This window comes from Bufo gargarizans, chromosome 4 (genome assembly GCF_014858855.1).
Source record: "Bufo gargarizans isolate SCDJY-AF-19 chromosome 4, ASM1485885v1, whole genome shotgun sequence".
Taxonomy (NCBI): domain Eukaryota; kingdom Metazoa; phylum Chordata; class Amphibia; order Anura; family Bufonidae; genus Bufo; species Bufo gargarizans.
This window is the reverse complement of record NC_058083.1, coordinates 362,173,623-362,193,446: the sequence shown is the minus strand read 5'-3', so window position 1 is coordinate 362,193,446 and position 19,824 is coordinate 362,173,623. Positions and strand designations below refer to the sequence as shown.

Sequence of the window (19,824 nt, the reverse complement as noted above, 5' to 3'; positions counted from 1 at the left end):
GCAGATACTGGAACAGGCAGGTATTTAACAGTTCGTGACGCCAGTGTCAATTAAACGGTGACACGCCGTGTATGGTATTGTAAAGGAATGAAGCAAGCACAGGATAGCCAATAAAAACTGGAACTTTTACTGAATATCAGTCAGGATAATACATGGACACAGGTACAGCACAGTTCCATGAAAGACGGTTGGTTTCTTATAGCAATACAGGTGGTTCTTGGGAGTTACAGAATGGCCGGTCTTAGCAATGTTTAATACAGAGTGTTGATTGCAGGAGATGCAGTACAGGCGGCTTGCACACTATTCCTGACTGGTCCCGCTACACGTGACTTTCCCTCCAAGGTCTAATGCCCTTTATCTGGCGTACCCTTGAAGCTGTCCTTATCTAGTACCTCCTCTGTTATCTTGAGTACCTCTTGCTTTATCTGATCGGTCTCTGTGGTAATCTGTGTCTTGCTGGTGTCTGGCTTATGCTGCTTCAGCTAAACGGATGATGACTCAGGAGGGGAACCTTTTCCTTGGATCCGGAACCCGGTTACAGGGCCTTTACTACCCTCTCCTAGCCGGCAGGCTTCAGGCCTGCTATGCTCTCACAGGCCCATAGCCTGGCTTTCGCTCAGACACAGGATCATTTCTGACCTCTGCTCCCACTGTCTGTACACTCAGCTGTTACTTCCTGACTGGGCCTTATATAACCTAGGGTTCCCCAGCTCCCTCTAGTGACTCAGAGCTGGAATGACACCCTAGCCGGCCTGCATACGCACATTTCACAGTAACAGGAAAATACATAGCAGTACATTGACAAGATATTCTATACCAACCTCCCCATAAGTACAGGGGAAACGACAACACCCAAGTGACCCTTCTGTAGTGACGGGGTATTACTCTCCCGTACACTACATTTGCGGCTTTAATTCCAATGGTAAAATGCACCCACAGCCATCTAAACAACAATTACAGGTTGCCAACAAGTCACAATGAGGCAGGTTACACAGGAGCAAACTACTGAACATTCAGGGTACAGCCACCCGGTCAGGTTTCCTGATGCCGTTTTTGGAAGCCAGAATCACGAGTGGATCATAAAACGAGAGAAAGTATAAAGAACAGATACAATAGGAGACAATTATCAAGACTTGCGTTCTCCTACACCAGTCTTGATCTCCTGTGCGCTGGAATAAGATGCACCTAATTTAGAGGCACATGCTTCTTAATAAATTAGCTCATCTGTAGCACCCTGTGCACCAGAAACCCAAATCTAAGCTAGCCAGAGTAAATCCGGCTAAGTCACACCTTTTTTATAGCCATTAGAAAAGTGTTGAGAATCTCAGACTAGGGATACACGGCAACATGTGTTGCAGTACAAAAAAAGGTACAGCTACACGGCAACATTTGTTGCACGTGACATTTCATGTAATGTATTTCAATGGTGTTGCAATGCAACATGCAGCTACTGTGATGCGACTGCTGGAAAAAAAATTCGGCCTTGGATGGATTTTTTGCCACTGTCACATTGCAGAATGTCGCACAACTTTCCTAAGGCACAACACATGTCTCCATGTAGCCGCTTATGTCTCCTTTGACAGACTCCATTTTTGGGGTTAAAAGTCCAAACAGCTTATATTTGCCATCCAACACAAGACAGTGGCATGCAAGTTCATTAGGTACTGTTTACACCACCCCATGTGCGTGAAATGCAAAAATCAAATCACCTTGTCACCTGAGCACTAACTATACATTAGGTTACGTCATCTATAAACTTCAAATCCAAGCACAGTTGGGTCAGGCATTCCACAGCCACCACAGGTCTTCCAGCTTCCAGGTATTGACATTAAATGAGGCTTTCAGCCCTGTCCATATCAGGCTAGACTTTCTCATTCTGTCACCAAACTGATGGGGACCGAAAACAGACAGGAATTTTTTTTTACTTAGCCACAGGTTGCCATTGGAGTTGTCGACTCCTAGGCCTTCATTCCAAAAACTCGTGTGTGTTAAGACACCATTATACTGCATATGGTATGGTGTTCATCCCAGACATTACATTTTTAATGTATTTATGTTATAAAGCTGTCATAAATGCACTGATTAAGAAAATGAAAATACAAAAATATTATTTTATTATACATTTATTCCCAAATACCTTTTTTTAGTTATAATTGCTTGTTTTGTCTGGGGAGCAATCATCAGAGGAAATAAAATGGCTGCCGTCCAATAAGTACACAAAAAACCTGTCCTAATCACACCTCAGGATAAATTACTTCAGAACATTGAGCTAAAGACCTGCCTCATCCTCCTCTCCTACTTGTCAGGGATTGTGACCCTGAATACAGTTTAATAAGATCTACAGCTGAATCTCTGTAGGAATGGTTTCATGAGGAGACGTGAAGTACAGAGAAGATGGATAGGACAGACTGTGGTAATGTGGGGCTGTGGTAATGGAGACTGCATACAAGTACTGCTTCTCATTATCCATATCCCCATCCTCCTCTCCGTACTTCATGTCTCTTCATGAACTCCATTCCTACAAAGATTCAGCTGAAGATCATATTAAACTGTATTCAATATCATAATCCCTGATAGGCAGAGTGGAGGATAAGGCAGATCTTTAGCTCAGTTTTCTGAAGTAACTTGTCCTCCTGTGTGATTAGGACAGGTTTTGTGTGTACTAATAGGACGACAGCCATTTTTCCCCCCCTGATTATTGCTCCCTGGGCAAAACAAGCCATTATAACTAATGAAAGGTATTTGGGAATATACACTACTCACAAAAAGTTAGGGATATTTGGCTTGTGGGTGAAATTTCAGGAAGAACCTAAAATGCACTCTAACCTTTGCAGGTGAACCTAATGTGACCGTCTCTAAACTTTTGAATGCACATCTCCAACTAGGGTTGGACAATATCAAAAATATTCCCACGATAAGTGGTTAAGGCTGCCGGGCAGCCTGTATTTGTGGGAGGGGCTGAGGCCGCGCCCCCTTTGCCTTCATAAGCCTCAGTGGGAGGAACAGTCGGGACGTGCAGCCAGGTACCTGGAGCTTCCGGTCACGTCTGGTTCCTGCACGTCCCCCCTCAACTAAGCCGCGTTCCGGGTAAGTATGGCGTTCGGCTTCACCTCGTTCAGTCGCCCAGGTAAGCATGTGTCCGACACCAGGCGTCTGGTCCGGTTCCGGTAACAGTGCGGGGGGCGGCTCACGGTGGGGCAGGGCTACGGCACACGAGGACGGGCACACACGCCGGGGGTTGGGCCCGAGGCTCCGCTCACCTCCGGTGTCACGCCGGGCTGCGCAGACTGTGCTCGATAGGCGGGGGTTCCGGGGGCGGCCGCGGGTGCCGGTTGCTAGGTACGCCGGCGGCCCCGCCCCCTGGTTACGGTCTCCCTGTTTTCTCAACCCCGCCGCCGGCCGGGGGGTTGGTGGCTCTCCAGCAGAGGCGCATGTCAGCCAGTGTGGGCGTGGCATACCTTGGCTGTTCTGGGCGGCTGTCATCTGCCGGCCCTGCTCCCCCTGTGCTCCACAAGATGTTGTATTATAGGTACTGGCCATGGCTGCTACTCACCTGTAAAAATCAGCAGGGGTCACCATTAGGCCGGAGGTTGGCCGTACGCGCATAGACAGTCGCACCCAAGGTTCCACTGCCTTCCCACAGCTAAGCTGGTGGGGGCGCTGTTCTCTCAGTTCTGCACATGTTGCCTGCCATGTTGTGCCTATAGGGTACTCCTGCTCCTAGGGAGCCGCAGTACCTTGGTTTTAAAAAAAAAAAAAAAAAAAAAATTATACATTTACCTTGTTGTCATATTGCAGTGTGTTTCTTCTGGCCGTTTATCGGACGCTCCTTTTCCATGCAAGGATTTCTTACTTACAGTAGGTGGGTGGTACGTCCTATTTTTAATACGGGTATGGTATGCATCACGGGTTGGGCCGCGGGCTTTTTTTCTCGTCTTATATGGTGTCCGCCACACCATGGCACGTTGTCATACCCGTCTCTCTTCCTTGTTGCTCGTCTGCTTGAAACGTTCAGGCACCACTCTGTCATCCACCCCGGTGACACGGGATTCTGCCGGAACGTCCAGGTTGTCCCTGTCTATTGTGGTTCGTTGCTTGAAGCGTTCAGGCTTTGTGGTGTCCGCCACGCCGGTGGCATGTATTCCTGCCTGGTACCCCAGGTGGGTGCCTTGTTCATTTGTACGTCTGCTTGAAGCGTTCAGGCTTTGGTGCGTCCGCCGCTCCAGTGGCGGGTGGTCCGGCCTGGTACTCCAGGTTTTGTCATGTCCGTCATTGTGGTACGTCTGCTTGAAGCGTTCAGGCAATGTAATGTCCGCCACTTCGTGGCATGGTGTCCGGCCTGGGTCCCCAGGGTGTCTTGTCAGCTCATGTGGTACGTCCGCTTGAAGCGTTCAAGCATTACGTCGGACACTCCGGTGTCAGGTGGTCCTGCCTGGAACGTCCAGGTTACCAGTGTCGGCTCCTGTTGTACGTCTGCTTGAAACGTTCAGGCCAAATGTGTCTGCCACACCGGTGGCGGGGGGTCCTGCCTGGAACGTCCAGGTTGTCAGTGTCATCTCTTGTTGCACGTCTGCTCGAAACGTTCAGGCAAGCATGTCCACCACCCCGGTGGCACGTGGTCCTACCTGGTACGTCCAGGTTTGTCTTACTCGTCTATTGTTGCACGTCTGTCTGAAGCGTTCAGGCAATGTCAAGTCAGCCGCCCCGGTGGCATGGTGTCCTGTCCTCGTACGTCCAGGGGGCCTGGTGCACCGATCTTGCCACACGTCCGCCCATAGCGGCATGCATGACCCAGCAGCACGCCCGGGGGAGCACGTCATCCTGTGTGTTGGCTCTTCTGTCCCCATCGTTGTTGCCTAGTACATGTAGGCCATGTTTTTCATGTACCCTTGGGGGGCAGGGGTACGGCCGGTCACATCCAGGTGGGTGTTTTTTCCCGGTACATTTGGTTATTCATATTTGTTCTTGTTTTATATGGCAGCACATAGGGGTATCGGTGCCTTCGGTTTCATATACAAGGCCTCCACCTCGGTCGGTGGTACGGGCCTCCGGTACGGTATCAGTATCATTTTTCATCAAAAACCATAAGCCAGGTGAGTATCAATACAGGTTCGTCAGGCCAGCCATAGTCTAGGGGCGGTCATTCGGGTACAGGCCAACGGCGGGAGGGGCCATCGGGATGTCCAAGACACACCTGACATCTGCACAAGTAACAAAGGTTTTGTCCCCAGGTGTTATCCAGGGCTTAGAGTATTGCAGCGTGGTCAACATGTCCCAGGCCTCAGACATCGACGATGCCTCGTCCATCTCCGGGTCCGTGGTTTCCGGTCTGGCTGGTCATGGATCCCTGAGAAGCTGGACAATTCCAAAATTGGTGGCCGAGTTGCATAGAAGGGGCATCAGTCACCCTGCCTCAGCCAGAAAAGCCGAACTGTATAGGCTGCTGGTATCTAGCCCAGGTCCTTCCAGCGGGCAGTTGCCAGTGCCTTCCGTCCAGGCATCATTGGCACAGCTGAATGACACTATGGGGAGTTTGGCTGCCTCGGTAGCGGACATCCAGCACCGAGTCATGGAGCTGGAGTCCAGGGCCTCCGCCCCTTCGCAGGCAGTGTCGCCCGTGGCGGCGGTGTCAGGGCCATTAGCAGGTTCCCCAGGTATGTCATCTACTCCACCGGCCATTGTCCCAGCTCATTTTGTGGCGGAGAATATCAGGAGGGATATACTGGCAGGCAAAGAGGTCAACCTGGCATCTATCCTTATAGCGTCCCATGATGCTAGCGAGCACAAAACCATCGATTGCGGGGAGGTGTCAGTGGTGATGAAGTCCAAAGATGCCCGACTGAATCGCAAACTGTCCATTCCCGAGTTTGTACTCGCTTTCAGTTTATTTAGGGACGTCATTTGCTCGGCTCAGCCCAATAGGAGGGAGGAGCTGGACGCCTATCTATATCAGGTCACCGATTTGGGCCACAAGTATGGGGGCTCGGCGTTCTATGATTACCATCGGTCCTTCGCAGCGAAAGCTGCAGCCTCCCTAGCACAGTTTCAGTTTTTGACCAATTGGGCTGTGCTAGACATGGAGCTGTTCTGCAGGCATTTTGCAGGGCTCCGAGCCCCCACTTGTGGTTCATGCCAGTCTATTTTTCACGCTACGGAGTGGTGCCCCAACGAGGCAGCCTCCCTTCCTGATAGAGCCATTCCGGGTCCATCAGGGGTCCCCAGGGGTCCGGCCCTCATGGACAAGTTTGGCAGGCCAATTGTGTTTCTAGGCAAAAGCCAGTTATGCAATAATTTTAACTTCGGCCATTGCATGTTCAGTGGGTGCAGGGCCCTCCACGTGTGCACAGTCTGCTTTCGTGCACATCCGAGGTCAGCCTGTCCTAAAAAATCATCTAAACTGGCATGACTGACCGACATCAACGTGGACCTCCTGGGAGCACTCCTAGAAGGGCATGAGGATCAACGGTTTGTGGTACATCTACTTACCGGTCTGTCAGAAGGGTTCCATACGGGGTTGGTGGCCCTTCCACATGCCAATTGGGAGTGCGAAAATCTCCTCTCTACCAGACAGGATCCAGAGGCGGTGCAAGCAGCGATTGCCTTGGAGCTGGAGAAAGGGTTCCTAATCGGTCCTTTTGATTCTATTCCCTGGGAAGTATGGAGGGTTAACCCTATTGGAGTGGTGGTAAAGAAGGACTCGAATAAAAGAAGACTGATCTATGATCTCTCGGCTCCTCATTCGTCGCACATACCCAGTATTAATTCCCTGATACCATCGGAAGAGTTCAGTATGAAGTACTCCTCTATCGATGAGGCCATTCTATTGATTCTTAGGGCAGGCAGGGGGGCCTGGTTATCCAAAACAGATATTGCGGACGCCTTCAAGCTGCTCCCGATCCATCCACAGCTATGGCAGTACTACGGCATTAAGTGGGAAGGCAGGTACTACTTTGCCAATCGCCTAACGTTTGGCTCAAAAAGCAGCCCATGGCTGTTTGACCGTCTGGCCCAGGCCCTGCACTGGATCCTGGTCAGACATGGGCAGGCGCCCATGTGCATCCATTACCTGGACGACTTCCTGCTGGTGGAACATCCTGCCCGGCAGCCCTCCAGCTTGTCCTCCCTACTGGAGTTATTTGCGGCCCTCCAGGTTCCGGTCGCAGCAGGGAAGACGGTAGGTCCTTCGAAGTTGATCACCTTCCTGGGGGTCATCCTGGACTCAGAGAAGTTTGAAGCAAGGCTCCCCGAGGAGAAGTTGCAGCAGATACGATTGGCCATCCTGGAGGCGTCCAAGGCCGGCTTCCTGACCAAGACGAATCTCCAATCGTTGCTGGGCCGGCTGAACTTTGCCATGAGAGTTATGCCCCAGGGACGTACCTTTATTTCCCGGCTCTTGCTGCTCCTACCATCAGCCCCAGAACAAGACAGCGTCATTCGGCTGGACCAACAGGCCATGGCGGACCTGTCCATGTGGAGTTCATTCATGTCTTCATGGAATGGGATACGGTTGTTCATTCCCCCCCGGGATTCGTCCTCCCCCACGATTTATTCAGACGCAGCTGCATCCAAGGGCTTTGCAGCTATATTTGGCAACCATTGGCTGGCCGGTGCCTGGCCTTCTCAGATCTCAGGGGACAGGGAGGCTCTTCGGTCATCCCCCCTGTTGGAGTTATATCCTTTGGTGGCAGCGGCCCATGTATGGGGCCACGACTGGTCAGATTCTAGGGTGTTGTTTATTACTGATAGTCAGGACCTGGTTGACATCATCCGGGTGGGCAGAGCTAGATCCCCAAAGATCATGGCCCTCATGCGCAAGTTGGTGTGGCTGTCCATGACGCACAACTTTTGCTTTGAATGCTCCCACATTCAGGGTTCCATGAATACGGCTGCAGATGCACTTTCCCGTTTTAACGCCAATGTCTTTTTTCAGGTTATGCCACAAGCAGACGCAACTGGGGCGGACATTCCAGCCTACAGCGACCTGGTATGGGTTTAACGTCTTTGATCAGGACAGCCAAAGATCTATTGCACCAGAGCCTTTCTGAGAACACAGTCAGGAATTATCGTACAGGCTGGAACCTCTACAAGGTTTTTGCCAAGAATCATCCTCAAGGCAACGTGGATGACGTATCATTCATGATGGCGTTTATTGCACATTGTCATACTAACCTCAGCCTCGCGCACAATACCATCCGCCTTTACTTGGCAGGGGTGCAACATCAGTTCACCTTGGACAACCCTGCCCGGGTATCTTTTTTCACATCACAGGCCATCAAGGCCACGCTCAGGGGCATCGAGAAAGCCGGTGCAAGTAGGCCAGTGGTCCGTCAACCCCTGTCCGGCGACTTGTTTAGGCAGTTGTCCTTGGCGCTGGATGGTAATCCTTTTGGGCCCTTGGTTAGCACCATCATCAAAGCTGCCCTGTACCTGGGGTTTTACGGATTCCTCCGGCCGGGGGAATTCACCTCTACCAGCCGGAACAGCCGGCATCTTCAGAAACAGCACTTGACCTGGCATCACGACCATTTCATACTGAGCATCCTGGCCACCAAGACCGCCCAGACAGGACCTCCTACTCTGGTCAGGTTACCCCTCGCACAACGTCTGGTGCCCGGTCAAGGCGCTGCAATTATTGTCGTCAGGGCTGCAGGCGGCAGCGCCAGATAGTCCTTTACTTCCCTTTAAGGGGGGTCCATTGTCCACCTCTCAGTTCATGTCCCATGTCCGCGCCTTGGTTGCAGGGTTGGGTCAGGACCCCAAGTCCATATCGGGACATTCCTTTCGTATTGGGGCGGCCTCAGCCGCTTCTAGGCTCAAAGTTCCTCCGCATGTCATCAGAAGTATGGGGCGGTGGAGGTCGTCTTGTTTCTCCAGATATGTACCTAATCCCCAATCCGAGATTCGGGAGGCGTTCTGTTCTCTAGCCCTGTAAAGCTACAATAAAGTATTTGACAGTATGTTATGTCTCCTTTTTGGCCCCTTTTAGGCCTACCCTCGCTCCGGGCTCCCGGCATTAACCAGCCCTCGGTAAGCCCTGAGTGGTTCATTCAAGGGCCGTCGCCCTGACCACAAGTGGTTAAGGCTGCCGGGCAGCCTGTATTTGTGGGAGGGGCTGAGGCCGCGCCCCCTTTGCCTTCATAAGCCTCAGTGGGAGGAACAGTCGGGACGTGCAGCCAGGTACCCCTCCCTCCCTTCCCTTTTATCAGTAGGTCCATTGGGGTAGGCCCCCTTTTAGGCCTACCCTCGCTCCGGGCTCCCGGCATTAACCAGCCCTCGGTAAGCCCTGAGTGGTTCATTCAAGGGCCGTCGCCCTGACCACAATGATATTAAGAAATTTATCGCGATAACGATATATATCGCGATAAATGCCCATTTAGAAGAAAAAAACACTTGGGGCCACAAGGAGACATTACACTGTATGGGGGCAGCCACAAGGAGACGTTACACTGTATGGGGGCAGCCACAAGGAGACGTTACACTGTATGGGGGCAGCCACAAGGAGACGTTACACTGTATGGGGGCAGCCACAGGGAGACGTTACACTGTATGGGGGCAGCCACAGGGAGACGTTACACTGTATGGGGGCAGCCACAAGGAGACGTTACACTGTATGGGGGCAGCCACAAGGAGACGTTACACTGTATGGGGGCAGCCACAAGGAGACGTTACACTGTATGGGGGCAGCCACAAGGAGACGTTATACTGTATGGGGACAGCCAGACAGCCACAAGGAGACGTTATACTGTATGGGGACAGCCACAAGGAGACGTTATACTGTATGGGGGCCACAAGGAGACGTTATACTGTATGGGGACAGCCAGGCAGCCACAAGGAGACGTTATTTATGTCATTTTTCACCATTTTGGGTATCTGTAACTAGTCAATTGACTTCTAGTAACAACAAAAACATTACAGGGTTAATTCTGTACCAGAACGAGTGGTTTAAACTTTATAGTAGGGATGTCCCGATACCATTTCTTTTAGACCGAGTACGAGTACCGATACTTTTATTTAAGTACTCACCAATACCAATTACTGATACCAATTATAACAATTAAAAAAATAACACATTTATTTTGTGACCACTGGTCAGTGGTCACAAAATAAATGTGTTATTAGTTATTAAATGTGATATTAGTCCAAAAAACAGCCCCCGGCCTCTGATCAGCCCCCCCCCGGCCTCTGATCAGCCCCCCCCGGCCTCTGATCAGCCCCCCCGGCCTCTCATGTGCCCCCCAGCCTCTCCCTCTTATCAGCCCCCTCTGGTAACTCAACCCCCCGCCCCCTTAGTATTAATCATTGGTGGCAGTGGCCACAGGGTCCCCCTCCCCCCCATCATTGGTGGCAGTGGGCAGTTCCGATTCCCCAACCCCCCAGCCTCTGATCAGCCCCCAGCCTCTGATCAGCCCCCCAGCCTCTCATGTGCCCCCAGCCTCTCATGTGCCCCCCAGCCTCTGATCAGCCCCCCCAGCCTCTCATGTGCCCCCCAGCCTCTCCCTCTTATCATCCCCCTCTGGTAACTCAACCCCCCCCCCCTTAGTATTAATCATTGGTGGCAGTGGCTACAGGGTCCCCCCCCCCATCATTGGTAGCAGTGGGCAGTTCCGATCGGAGTCCTAGCAGTGTAATGCTGGGGCTCTGATCGGTTACCATGGCAGCCAGGACGCTACTGAAGTCCTGGCTGCCAGGGTATGTTAGTGAGCAGCATTATACTCACGTGCGCCGTGGCCGCCGGGCACTCCTTCTTCTGTCTGTACTGCGCCGCACAGACCTATGAGAAGGAGTGCCCGGCGGCCACGGCGCATGTGAGTATAATGCTGCTCACTAACATACCATGGCAGCCAGGACTTCAGTAGCGTCCTGGCTGCCATGGTAACCAATACATTTCCTAGTTCAATTAGAATTTGGTATTAAAACAGTCCTCCTCATCATGCTGTTCACATTTTGACATCATTAAACCAAGACGACACCTAACAGTCAACAGTACCTCGTCATTGCGAGGCTTCAAGCAGGATATTGTCAGACGGAATTGGCCACTGAGCTTTGAGAGTCACAGAGTGTCATCAGCAGGTTGCAACAGAGATGCAGAGAAACTGGAAGAGTCTCAGAAAGGCACAGAAGTGGATGTCCTTTGGCCACATCCCACACTGATGACTGCTTCATTGTGAACAATGCCCTGCGGAACCGGATGATGAATGCCATACAACTCCAGACTAGGGCTGAAACAATTACTCGATTGAATCGAGTAATGTGACACAAAAAAATCCCAGATGCGAATTTTTTTAATCGAGGATTCGTTTGTATCATGTGACCACGGAGTGTGAGTGAAGCGCTTGCTGTTACTCACTCTCCCTGGTCCGCACCGCGCTGCAATAGAATTTGACGTGCACACTATGACCTGACGCTGTGTGACGGCAGGTCCCAGTGCAGAGTGGGAAGAAGAAGAGGATGGAAGATTTCTGGAGTGCTAGGAGGGGGAGATGGTGGCACTTGAGGGGGGGGGGGGGACAACCTGGGGGACAGTTGATGGCATTGAGGGGGCAGCTGATGGCACTGAGGGGGCAGTTGATGACACTTGGGGGTAGCCTGATGGCACTGGGGGAAGCTTGATGTCACTGGGGGGAGCCTGATGGCATGGGGGTAGCTGATGGCACAGGGGGCTGATGAAGTTTTGTAAAGGAAAACGTTCTTTTTAAATAGTTTTTTGTTATTAGAGTACCCGATTAATTGTTGGATTACAAAAATAGTCGATAGCTGCAGCCCTACACATTTAGGCTAGGTTCAGACCTGAGCGTTTCACAGCGCGTTCCTACGCGCTGTAAAACGCTGAACAGGCAAGAACCAATGATTCCCTATGGGAATGGTTCTCATCTGAGCATTTTACAGCGCGTACGATCGCACTGTAAAACGCCCGACGCCCCAAGAAGTACATGAGCTTCTTTGGGGCGTCTTGTCGCGCGTTCCCGTACATAGACTTCCAGGAACGCGCGACAATGGGCGTTCGCTTGTCTCTGTACCGGCGTTTGCAATCGCGCATACAGAGTGCAACATCCCGAACGCTCAGGTCTGCACCCAGCGTTAAGGCAGGTAAGAGGCACCCAAGTGTCACGTCAGACCATGCAAAACAGTTTACATCTGCATGGTCTGTGTGCTAGGCAACCTGCCAGGGTACCTAACCACACCACCAGGCAGAGACGTCATTATCTTGCATGGGCCAGGGAGCATCTACTCTGGACGAAGGAACAGTGGACCTTAATGCTGTTCACCGATGAAAGTCAATTCACGCTGAGCAGAAATGATAACTGCTAACGATGTTGGAGACATCACGGAGAGAGCTTTGCATTAGCCTTTGTTGAGGGTCGTGTTACAGTGCGGGCAGGTGTGTCTAGTCAATACAGAACTGTCCTACACTTTGTGAATGGTACAGTGACAAGCCCATACTACTTGATCATTAATCCAGTAATTGTGCCTCTGCATGAACAACACAGGGCTAATTTCATGCACCAGCTCATCGAGGTCGCATCATTAGGGAACGGCTGCTGGAGACTGGGCTACCTCAAATAGAGGGGCCTGCACTTTCTCCAGACCTGAATCCCATTGAAAACCTATGGGATCAGCTGAGTCGCCGTGTAGAGGTTTGTAACTCTGTACCCCAGAACCTCAATGACCTGAGGACCTCCCTTCAAGAACAGTGGGATGCCTCAGCAGACAATAAGTCGACTTGTGAACAGCATGATACATCATTGTCAAGCTGTAATTGATGGCCAAGGCCACATGATAAGTTATTTAATACTTATTGAGCCATTGACATTTTTTGTGGGGGTGATATAATATCACTGTAGCGTGAACTTTTTTTTCTTCTTTTTAAACTCTTTTTTTTTTTTATTGGTTTTCAAGTTACATCAGAATAACAACCTGTATACAATACAGTAACAGATCTGGATAATATCTTGGGGGATTTGAGATGGTGTGAAGGTCACATTTAAATCAGTTTCCCATGCTTTAAGAAAGGAAAGACCATCTGCGGAGTTAGTGGGAGAGTTAAGCCTCCTGCACACGAACGTGTACGCCCCGCGGCCATGCTGCGGCCCGCAAGTGCACGAACACCAACCGTGGGGCAGCCACAGCGGATTGCGGACCATTCACTTTAATGGGTCCGTGATCCGCCCGTTCCACAAAAAGATAGGACATGTTCTATCTTTTTTGCGGAACGGAGGTACAGGACGAAACCCCACAGAAGCACTCCGTAGTGCTTCCTGGGGTGTACGTTCCATGCATCCGTTCCGCACCATTACGCATCTCTGGATTTGCGGACCCATTGAAGTGAATGGGTTCGCATCTGTGATGCGGAATGCCCACGGAATGGCACCCGTGTATTGCGGATCTGCAAAATGCGGTCCGCAATAAGGCAACGGAATGCAGGAGGCCTTAATCATATGTGTATATACAAGTGATATAACCTTCCTAGGTTGTCATTGTTGGGATATTAGCATTTCAAACCACGTTAGAGGTCTGGTATAATTAGGGGTAATTATGATTCCTCGTAAGAGCTGCAGAACTCTATAGGACATTAGAATAGACAAAGGAAGTACCTCGAGTCTAGCATGAACTTTTTATGTTTTTGATAAATTTCACCTGAAAGCCAAATATCCCTAACTTTTTGTAATTAGTGTATTGATAATAACTTTTAAGTATTTTCATTTTATTAATTTCCGGAGAACCCCTTTAATCTCCCCCGGTGAGCCCTGTATCCTATTATATTATGGATGCCTGCACCACTAGGGGGAGCTCTGCACATATGAGTTTGTGCAGTTAGTAGAGAATCTAATAAGAGCCGTATGAATCTTTCCAGTGAGCTCCCCCTATTGGTGGCTGCAGGAAATTAATTTGACTGTTGGAAAGCAGTAAAAGCTGCTCAGTGTCGGGTCAGGTGTATTTCTCAACCTATATGTGCGATGTACATGGCAAGTGCAGTATCAACACAGCATTATTCTGACCGTGGCATTTTGCTTGTAGAAGTATTGTATTGTAGTCTGATTTTCCTGTTTAATTATCCTTTTCTGTCTTCTCCACAGTTTCTTGAGTCAATGTACATGAAGTATGACAGGCAGGCAGCAGACAATGGGGTGTATGTTGTTGGAAGCAGTGGATTTGACTCCATTCCTGCTGATCTAGGGGTTTTATTCACCAGAAACAGCATACAAGGTATTAATAATGTGTTACATTGTGGTTTCATAAATTTACAGGGACTCAATATTTATAGCTTTTTTAGGACTTTGGACTTTTTTTCTTTATCTCAGTAGTCAGCATAAATAGATAAGTAACCCACTGTCCGTTTACTGCTGCTATAAGGGGAATTTTACCTGCAAGTTAATTCTCATTGTAATAATATGTGGAGAATGACAACCCTGTTGTTCTCTTGATTGGCGCAGATAAAGATGCCCACAGAACAGAAGAACCTTGCATTGATTAGTATAATGTGACAGCCACACTACTGGGATAGCAGAGGGGAGGTGTTGTGCCCTAATTCAGTCTCTTCTTCATGGTCCGGCGAGTGTTAAGTGAGACTCTCTGTTTTGTCGGTGACAAATCCTGGGGTGACACTATAGTCTACTTCACTGATTAAGAGCAAAACTCTTAAAATATAGGAACAAAGTAAGAAAAGGGAAAGGAAGAAAGGTGAAGGGGAGGGTAAAGAGTAAAAGGAAAGGAAGGTAACAATGGTTAAGAAAAAAGATGACAAAGAAAAGGTGGGGAAGCAGAGACGGAGGGTATAACTCCCCTAGACAAGACACACGCAGATTAAAAGGAGATTGGGAGGGTGGACTGGACAGGTTCCTCCAGGCTTCGTCAACTGTGGGGAATAAGGGACATATTAAATCTAACATCCAAACAAAAAATATGGTTGTGAGCAATGAGGATGCAGAAGTGGGGGCGACATTGCCATCTCCAACAGACACGTCACAATTCCCCACATTGGCAGACATTATGTCAGCGGTGAATAAGTCAAACAGTGTGGTGAAGATGATAACGAAGCAAATAGGGGAATTAAAATCTAATCAGAGATGATTGTAAGAAAGTCTGTGAGAGCGTACATTTGGTAGAACAAAGGATTAGTGAGTTAGAACATCAAGCTCTTGGAATGGTAAAAGATTTCAAGAGCTTGAAAGTAGAGAATGAAAAATTTGGTAAAAAAAATAGAGACCTGGAAGACAGGGATAGGAGATCAAATATAAGATTTATAGGAATTCCTGAAAAAATGGAAGGTGAAATTGTACACAATATATCCAAAATTGGATTACTGAGGTGGTGGGTGGGGAAAACTTGTCTAAATTGTTCATAATGGAGAGGGCACTTAGGATACCAATGAGGAACCTAACGGGTAATTTTAATAGCTTACAATAATAGCAAAAATTACCAGTTTAAGGATAAAAGAGATTGTCATGCGTAAAATAAGATCTTCAGGATCAGTAGAAATTTATGGATCAAAAGTCTCAAAATACCTGGACTACTCGGCCTCTACTCAAAAAGAGAGAGAGACATTTACTGAGGTTAAACGAAGACTCTGCCAGGGGGAGATAACTTATTCCCTCCTATACCATGCAAAGCTGAGAGTAGTGTATAAGGATAGGGTTAGCTTATTTATCTCTATTCAATAAGTGGATGGAAGCTACGGGTTTAGGAGGAATTACGTGTATGTTAAGTAAAGTTATTGGGAAAAGATAACACCATTTTAGTGATATGGGGGAAGGTGTCAAATTCGACACTACATTGTACATGCCACAATCAATGTCCGGTACATCCCAGGCTGATGTCCTTATGCAGTACAACCTGTGATGTATCAGCAACATGCAAAGCGCCAGCCATTCAACCGCGCCCCCCATGTATTCGTCCTATAAGATGAATTATAATTTTCACTCACTTTATAGGGCGAAAAATGCGGTACCTGCAATTTTCAAGGGAATTAAGAAAAAGAAACCTATGGTGTTACACTCGCATGAATTGATGAATTTAATTTTAGGGTGGCGGGGCAATTACAGACTGGTTTCAACTTTATATAAAAAATTAAGAGTAGTTAGAAATAATGGGGAGAGATGTAAAAGTAATTTGCGGAACAGAACGGGTGGCCCATTGTAGAATGCCTATTCTTGACCGCAAAACGGACAAGAGTAGGATATGCTATATTTTTTTTGTGGGGCCATGGAATGGAGCAAAGGATGCGGACAGCACACGGAGTGTGCATTGAAGTGAATGGGTCCTCACCCATGAGGCCTAAGAATGCATGGGAAAGGGATATAGGCTCCCTATCGGAGGAAAAGTGGAGGAGTCTTTGGAAAGCGAGTAATTATTTGCGTAATCCTTCATACAGAGTTACGCAATTTATGCTTTTATATTGTTTATATGCAACCCCTAGTTGGATTCAAAGTGTCATGGCACGGTGTGGGTAGTAAACTCCACACTGAACACAGGAGGGAAGGGAAATGGTACTAGGCCTGGAAACTAGGAAGGTCACCACCTAGTGAATCCCTAGACCGAGCCCTGACTACTATCAGTATGAACAGACCTCGGTGGTAGGAATGTTCATACGCCGGAACCTAGAGCCCTATCTGACCCTAAAGTGCCCTGGAAATAGTGTCAGGACAAAAGATTACCTGTTCCTTTCCAGCTAAAGGAACAGGAGACTTCCTCAGGCCTAATACCAAAAGATAGGGGAATGCAACAAACTAGAAAATAGGAAAAGACACTGAACTCTGAAGTATGCGGATGAGCAGAAACTCAGTGGAGAACCAAACACCAGCACTTCCAAAACCAGAAAGGAGCTATCAACCGCATAGCGTGACGGGTGAGACCGGACTAAATAGAGATGTTGGAATGACCACTTAAGTTACACCTGAGATAAGCGGTGTGGTCATCACCAGCAACAACACAGAAACAAGTGAAACCAAATAGGCTGTGAGATCACATCACGTGCAGCCAGTCTCTTAGATCTTCTGACCCCTGTCACGGGAGTGACCGTGACACAAAGATTTTCACCCGGTACGTTAAACCTATGCCCAAGATGTGAAAACCCAAAAGCGGATATAATCCACATGTGGTGGCGATGTCCCAAAATACAACCCTTTTGGCAGTATCTTATTGAATTAATTGGTGATATTATTTGCTTTAAGCTACCTTTGTTGATTTCTATCTGTACTTTGGGCGAAATTCCTTACAATCTAACAAAAGATAATGTATGCTATATAAATACTTCTTTCTGGCCCGCCTATTGGTGGCCAGAAGATGGATGAGAACTGAAGTACCTACTGTATATTAGTGGATAAGTACCTTGAATTTACATAGATCCATTGAGAAAGCAAGCTATATGAAAGTAAACAAAATTCATATTCATTAGTTGATTATGGAGTAAATGGAAGACCTTCATAGATAAATAGTGGAATTGGAGGGGAGGTTTTGTCCGGTTAAATGTTGAAATTTGAGAACATAGTGATCTATTGTTTTTCACTCCCTACCTTCCCAAAGGCATGGCGAGGGCTTGTTTTTAGCGGGACAAGTTGTACTTTCTTTAATGTTACCATTTAATATTGCGTACAACGTAATGGGAAGCTGGAAAAAAATTGGGGTGAAATTTGACAAGATACGCAATTGCACCATAGTTTTATGGGTTTCATTTTTACGGTGTTCCCTGTGCATTGCCATATGCTGACTCCCATAACTTTTTCTATTTCCAACTATGGAGCTATTTGAGAGCTAATTTTTTTCAGGCGATCTGTAGATTTTATTTTACCGTGTACATTGCTTTCATGGTCAGTGGAATGTGGATGATTGCAAAGAAATATAAGGATTTTTTTTCTAATTCTCAGGAACCCTGACAGCTGTAGAAAGTATTATGGCTTTCAAGTCTGGACCAGAGGTTAGTTTAATTGTTTTCTTTATAATCCTATAGATGGCGTAAACATACACAGGCCGTCTAGACATGCAACAAACTTATTACAGTGGCTCTGGCTGGATGAGAAATTTGGTGCAGGGATAGACGCTTGTGTATAACTTTATACCAACTATTTCTAGGTTTGTTTAGTTTCAGACAGAATTTAATACCAGAATTGCTCATGCCCCTTTCCCCCAAATACACACACCTTTTCGAGTACTCTGTCTGGGCTAGCCGCAAATAATTTCTCTAAACCTAGAGGTCCAAATTGTGCCACATTTACACCCGACTCTAAGAGCCCTCACATTGGTAAATATGGGCCCTTGTGCAACAAACAGTAAAAGTAAAACGGGGAAATCAGTAGAAATTGGCATTCCCAGTCAACCGAACATTTGACCCTGCATCAAAACTATTGCAGACGGTCCACTCCTTGACAGATTCCCAGAGGGAGGTATATTTTCTAATCATTAATTCCAGATCATTTTTTCCATTGTTGGTAGAGTAGTAGTATAGTGTGCCGTCCTGAGAGCAAACCTGTTGCAGCTAATGGGGCTCATACCCTAGTTCCTAAGAGGTGGTAAATTTATTAAGATGTGTAGGCATCTTAATAAAATTGCACCAGAAACTGAAATCTACTTCAGCTAAGGGCTCCCATAGATTTAGTTATAGTTTGCATCAGATTTCTGCTATGTTTTTGTAAATGTGCCACTTTGTTAGGCACCCCCTTTTTTGTTTTAAAGAGCAGAGAGCATCTAGAAACGTGATAAGTTGTAAAATGATTGTGCAAAAAATTTAGACTTTGTACAACAGAAAACTGGCATACAAGTTTTGTAAATAACCCCCAACGTACTTTGTAAGTGATGGTTTTATGATACCCTGTAAAAGTTGTAAAATTGGCAGCGAATGTGATTATCATAGCTAAACTCTTATCAAACTGATATGATTTGGCTTAAATTAGGTTTTTTGAGGTCAGGAGATCAGAGATTAGGCTTCACATGTCAGATGTCAGAACTCGAGAGGGACAGTCTGTAATTAGACTGATTTTTAACCGCAAGTATCTCAAGAACTGCTAAAATGACCAAAAAATTCTTTTCAGCCAAAAGCGAGTAAAATTGATTCATAAAAAAATTGTCCCGAAGGTGTCCATGACCTTTAAAGGGGTTATCCCACAAATTGACCAAAAATTATGCATGCCATTATTTTAAGTATATCAATGCAAGAAATGCTGCTAGTGTAATTTTCACGCTTACCCACTTTTCTGCAGCTGTTTATTTCTTTACTTTCTGTGGGTGGGCAGCAGCGCTTCACATGTGACAGTCAAGCACCTGCATCTCCCAAGAGTGCAGTGCATTCAGCTCTTGTTACCCCCTGCTCCTGTCTCCTTCCCCTGCATAGAACATAGGGGGTCATTTACTATCAGATATATGCCAATATTAGGCGTATTTCTGGCGCAGATTGCGGCACAAAGGTTATTTGCACTGTAATCTGCACTTTTCCCTGCTTACGCCAGGTCTAATAAAAGGGTGTGTGGCAGGAAAGGGATAGGCCGGCAGGTCCGTATTATTCATAATTTTCTACGCCTGTTTTAGGTGTAGAAAATGGTCTAAATTTAAGCCAGCAAGGAAGCTGTCTTATATTTAGAACTGGCGATGGATACGCCAAAGTTCTGTAGAGGCTTGTGTCTAATGACCTCCATATTCCCTACACACAACTTCAGTGATTCCACTAATAATTAGCACTATGCTATGCAGTGCCCTCCCTCAGTTTTCTCTTCCACTGTCTAGAAATAGATATAGCAGCATTCTTCTATGAATTTAGAAGCAGGGCTGAGTAAATGAAAGGTGTCTGGGCCGCTTCACTATGAGAATCCTACACCAGCACCGAGTAGAAAAGGAGCA

The 19,824-nt window shown here is 47.7% G+C and overlaps 1 pseudogene; it reads left to right on the top strand.

Annotated features, from left to right (window-relative positions):
* LOC122935435 overlaps positions 1–19,824 on the top strand; it is a 178,709-nt pseudogene that overhangs the window by 39,529 nt on the left and 119,356 nt on the right.